The 6,000-nt window shown below is 46.6% G+C and overlaps 1 protein-coding gene across 1 annotated transcript in view; it reads left to right on the top strand.

Annotated features, from left to right (window-relative positions):
• The first annotated feature begins 892 nt into the window (after positions 1-892).
• The window catches only part of ADAMTSL2 (ADAMTS like 2), a 44,106-nt gene continuing 38,998 nt past the window's right edge, over positions 893-6,000 (top strand). Inside the window, exon 1 of the mRNA XM_040405617.1 lies at positions 893-999. The gene's annotated coding sequence lies outside the window, so the exon portion shown is untranslated. The remainder of the gene's footprint in view (positions 1,000-6,000) is intronic.

Below are 6,000 nucleotides of genomic sequence, written 5' to 3'. Positions count from 1 at the left end.
TTTATAAGGCAAGAAATCCCACTTATTAAACCTGACAGGGCACACCTGTGAAGTGAAAACCATTTCAGGGGACTACCTCTTGGAGCTCATCAAGAGAATGCCAAGAGTGTGCAAAGCAGTAATCAAAGCAAAAGGTGGCTACTTTGAAGAACCTAGAATATGACATATTGTCAGTTGTTTCACACTTGTTTGTTATGTATATAATTCCACATGTGTTAATTCATAGTTTTGATGCCTTCAGTGTGAATCTACAATTTTCATAGTCATGAAAATAAAGAAAACTCTTTGAATGAGAAGGTGTGTCCAAACTTTTGGTCTGTACTGTATATAATTTGGTAAAATCGGATGACATGACGTGGGCTGCATACAGTTATATTACTGTGGTACTATATGTCAGTATCATGTGGACCAAAATTATAAAAAAAAGGGCCAGCAGGGAGACTCTGCCCTCACCATCGGTTATGTAGTGTGGCCACCTGGAAATCGCCTTCTTTAAGGAACAGGTCTGCTCATTCTCTTCTCTCTGTTCAACATTTTCTCCATCATCACCCCAGCAAGAATTGTAATTGCAAAGCAGCCTGGAAAATGCCCAGACTCCTGCAAGTCAGCTTAGTGGTTAATGCTTTGTTTATGAGTGATGTCAGGGCAGACGGTAAGACAGACTTAAACAAAATGATAAAGCCATTATTGCTGTGAGTGGGATACATGGTTGGGGGGTGTAAGGGATGGAGATGGGGGGGGGGGGGGGATTTGGGAATAGGGGCTGTGGGTGGAGAGTGTGGAGCAGAACAGGGAAGAAGGAGGGGGCTCCTATAGAGAGTCAATGAATAAACTCTGAAGGAGGAGAGAAGACAGGAGAGAGTGAAGTTGAACTGTGGGTCTAAGTGTGAATTCCTGACAGTCTGTCTGACAGCAGCTATAAAAGAGAGGAGCAGTGACTGGGGCGGCACAGACGACACAGACAGACACACTGCCAGGGACAGACAGACACACTGCAAGGTACTATTTTACTATTATATTCCATTCAATGCACTGAATGCCTGTGTAGGCTCAGGATAAGGGAATTTAGATGCAGATGTAGCAGAGCTGAGTTTACCACTTTTGCACAAATCATAGCGATATTGCTGCGCTGCCTGAGCGTTTTATTAATGGTGCAAGAAAGTTCAGATCTACAAGATATATTACAATTAAGTGTTAAATGTGTATATTTTTATGCTACCTGTGAATTAATCTTGGCCACTGTCACGCCACTCCACCTCTGAGCATCAGGAACAACTGCTCCAAACAGGTAAGAAAGTCTGAAGAAGGGCGACGCTGTCTATTATGTCTACATTTGCAAGCTATTGGACCCTGGTGATATATATATATATATATATATATATATATATATACTGCTGGTAAAGTAGCTGGAGCAACATTTCATTCATTATAACAGGCTGCACTGGGATCCAGGACGCTGAGCTATTGGATGCTGTTCGGCAGCGCTGGGGAATATGTTGCCGCTATAGAACTAAATATTATTATTATCATCCTTTTTGATCAGCCCATGCATCTTCCAGAAAGTTGCACTCAATGGCTCTGCGAGGAACTTTTTTTAAAAAAACCCGTCAGGACTGCTATGTACAAGGAACGCTAAAGCAGCTGTATAGTTTGAGAACCCCATCAAAAAGCTCCCGCTATCTCAGCTTCCTTGACCCATGTGACAAACTGGAGTGGAGTAGAAAATTGGGGTAAGCTTTCAGGGGAGTCATTTAAAAATTTCTGACCAATGGTGTATAGTGGTACAGGGATTTTAGTATTGACGGCCTAGGCCATCAGTATCCAATATTCGTTGGCAACAAAGAGAGAAAGGCGCCCATAGGGTGAATATGTAGAGTACTATTTTTCCTCACCTAGGGGAGGTAATTTTCTCACCTGTTGTTGTTGCACCTAATTGGGTGCAACCACAATGAGGGCTAAGAAAAGGTGGGAGTTGGTTGGTGCAGCCAGTCCTGTCCAATCGCCCTTAGGTCGGGGCCAAACCGCCAATCAGGTGGATGTGAGAACTGTAGAATTACTGGACCATAGAAGTCCAATAGATATGCGGACAAAATGGAGGGCGCAGAACCACAACCAAGGTAAAATAGAACTTATCTTTACCTTGGTTGGGGTTTTGCGCCCTCCATTTTGTCCGCATATCTATTGGACTTCTATGGTCCAGTAATTCTACAGTTATCAGTATCCAATGGACAGGGGTCTGGGACTCCGTGCCCCTGCCGATCATCTGTTCTGCAGTAGCTCTAGCATTGGAACTACACAGCTCCATCCATTATGTATTGGACAGAGCTGGTAACTGCGTCTCTGCGCCCACTGAAGTGAATGGGAGCAGCGCTGCGGTTACCAGCTCCGTCCACTAAACAATGGATAGAGCTGTGTAGTTCTGGAGCCAGAGGTACTGCAGAACAGCAGATCGGCGGTGACGTGTGGTGTCAGACCCCTACCGATTAGATACTGGTGGGATCTCCTAAGGATAGGCTGTCAGTGGTAAAAGTCTGAACAACCCTTTTAACTGCACAGTACACCTGTAAATCCTGTATGCCTTTTTATGGTGCCGCATAGACTTTTGAGGCGCTGGGGTAACAGTTTATAATTTCCTTTATTGAAGGCACCTAAAGTATATAACTAACAGCTAATAAAAGGTCCTCAGTGCAGATATGGGGATAGCGAAATTTGTACACATATAGGATGTTCAGGAGAAGACATGCAAATACTGGAGGCAATGTCTAGAAATTTTGATTGATTGGACATCCATTAAAAAACGCCACCCAACAATCAGCTAATCACTGTGGGATGGGCTCCTGGTCACCTTCCCTCAATCAGTTGATCAGTGTAGGTCTGGCTCCTGGTCACCTCCCTCAATCAGCTGATTACTCTGGGTTGGCTCCTGGTAACCTCTCTCAATCAGCTGATCACAGTGGACTGGGCTCCTGGTAACCTCCGTTAATTAACTGATCACTGTGGGTGGAGCTCCTGGTCACAACCCTCAATCAGCTGATCACTGTGGGTTGGTCTTTTGGCTACCTCCCTCAATCAGCCGATCACTGTGGGGTGGTCTCCTGGTCACCACACTCAATCAGCTGATCACTGTGGGTCGGTCTCCTGATCACCTCCCTCAATTAGCCGATCATTCTATATCAGGCTTCTGGTAAACTCTGTCAATCAGCTGATCACTGTGAGTAGGTTTCCTGGCCAACTCCCTCAATTAGCTGATCACTGTGGGTTGGTCTTTTGGCTACCTCCCTCAATCAGCCAATCACTGTGGGGTGGTCTCCTGGTCACCTCCCTCAATCAGCTGATCACTGTGGTTTGTGCTCCTGGTAACCTCCCTCAGTCAGCTGATCACTATGGGTCAGGCTCCTGGTCACCTCCCTCAATCAGCTGATCACTGTGGTTTGTGCTCCTGGCCTCCTCCCTCAATCAGCTGATCACTTTGGATCAGGCTCCTGATCTCCTCCCTCAATCAGCTGATCACTCTGTATCAGGCTCCTGGTAATCTCCCTCAATCAGCTGATCACTGTGGGTCGGTCTCCTGATCACCTCCCTCAATTAGCCGATCATTCTGTATCAGGCTTCTGGTAAACTCCGTCAATCAGCTGATCACTGTGAGTAGGTTTCCTGGCCACCTCCCTCAATTAGCTGATCACTGTGGGTTGGTCTTTTGGCTACCTCCCTCAATCAGCCGATCACTGTGGGGTGGTCTCCTGGTCACCACACTCAATCAGCTGATCACTGTGGGTCGGTCTCCTGATCACCTCCCTCAATTAGCCGATCATTCTATATCAGGCTTCTGGTAAACTCTGTCAATCAGCTGATCACTGTGAGTAGGTTTCCTGGCCAACTCCCTCAATTAGCTGATCACTGTGGGTTGGTCTTTTGGCTACCTCCCTCAATCAGCCAATCACTGTGGGGTGGTCTCCTGGTCACCTCCCTCAATCAGCTGATCACTGTGGTTTGTGCTCCTGGTAACCTCCCTCAGTCAGCTGATCACTATGGGTCAGGCTCCTGGTCACCTCCCTCAATCAGCTGATCACTGTGGTTTGTGCTCTGGCCTCCTCCCTCAATCAGCTGATCACTTTGGATCAGGCTCCTGATCTCCTCCCTCAATCAGCTGATCACTCTGTATCAGGCTCCTGGTAATCTCCCTCAATCAGCTGATCACTGTGGGTCGGTCTCCTGATCACCTCCCTCAATTAGCCGATCATTCTGTATCAGGCTTCTGGTAAACTCCGTCAATCAGCTGATCACTGTGAGTAGGTTTCCTGGCCACCTCCCTCAATTAGCTGATCACTGTGGGTTGGTCTTTTGGCTACCTCCCTCAATCAGCCGATCACTGTGGGGTGGTCTCCTGGTCACCTCCCTCAATCAGATGATCACTGTGGTTTGTGCTCCTGGTACCCTCCCTCAGTCAGCTGATCACTATGGGTCAGGCTCCCGGCCTCCTCCCTCAATCAGCTGATCACTTTGGGTAAGGCTCCTGATCTCCTCCCTCAATCAGCTGATCACTCTGTATCAGGCTCCTGGTAATCTCCCTCAATTAGCTGATCACTGTGGGTTGGTCTCTTGGCCTCCTCCCTCAATCAGCTGATCATTGTGGGGCAGTCTCCTGGTCACCTCCCTCAATCAGCTGATCACTTTGGGTCAGGCTCCTGGCCCCTTCCCTCAATCACTGATCACTTTGGGTCAGGCTCCTGGTCACCTACCTCAATCACCTGATATTGACATGAAAAGTTTCATCAGGCCACACATTCCCCCATGCAGTGGCCAATACAGGGCAAATACAGTATTAGGGCTCAGTCACATGACCGTTGTTCGTCCGCTCCGTGCATTGCGGAAAATTCACGGGCACCATCCGTGTGGCTGCCGTGATGGATCCAGACCCATTTAACATGAATGAGTCCGTGATTGGTCCGCACCGCAAAAAAATAGAACATGTTCCATGCCTCCGTTCCACCCTGACCTTTCGGATTGCGGACCCATTCAAGTGAATGGGTCTGCATCTGTGATGCGGCGTGCACACGGCCGGTGCCCGCATATTGCCGACCCGCTGTTTGTGGGCCACAATCCAGGCGCGGCCAACAACGGCCATGTGCATGAGCCCTTACACAGCCCGTGTGCATTAGCGCCCAATTGAATTGAATGGCTAATACAGAGCAGTCCCAAGGACCTCCTTCTATAATGATCATATATAGTGATGAGCGGCAGGGGCTATATTCGAATTCGCAATATTTCATTAATATTTGGGCGAATACTCGTCATATATTCGTGAATTCGAGATTATTTTCTTGATTGCGAAAAATCTACCTATTGGTTGCTAGGGATGTTGCTAAGCTCAGACAAAGACATTGCAGCCTTCTTATTGGCCCACAAGCAAGAAGGGAGGTTACTGAGGAAAAAAAAAATCTAGAATATTTAAAATTATAAATATATATCACTATATTCTAAATATTAGCGAATTCTCGAGGTGCCGATATTCGCGATTAATATTCGCGATTTGAATATTCGCGCCCCAACACTAATCATATACCCTAATAGCTCGATGTAACAACTCCTTTAATGTTCATTAAAGGGGTTATCACTAATTTCAATTGATACACAAAACCTAACATTTTCCAATAATTTTTCTTTCTCATTCTTCTGGGGATCGCTGGGGTTGCCAGTGGTCAGCCCAATATATCCCACTCACAAGATTTTAGGAAGCTGAGATATGAGGCGCTGTTTGGAGGAATCTTCACAATGATGAGCTGCTTTAGCTGTGCCTATGACAGGGAGGGGACATTGTAGTCACCAGGGGGTTAGTTTCAATGAATAACAAAACTGTGGACCAGATGGAGTCATTTTGGATCCTGTAGATCCTGTAGCTACCCCATAATAATGGGGTCTGCCATTGTGTCAGCAGCCCTATGATCAAATGAGGAACCTGAAAGATTTAAAAGGGTTGTCTAGAAAAAAAAAAGTCATGTA

Source organism: Bufo bufo, chromosome 8, assembly GCF_905171765.1.
Source record: "Bufo bufo chromosome 8, aBufBuf1.1, whole genome shotgun sequence".
In the NCBI taxonomy this organism is placed as follows: domain Eukaryota; kingdom Metazoa; phylum Chordata; class Amphibia; order Anura; family Bufonidae; genus Bufo; species Bufo bufo.
This window is presented reverse-complemented; position numbering and strand designations above follow the sequence as displayed.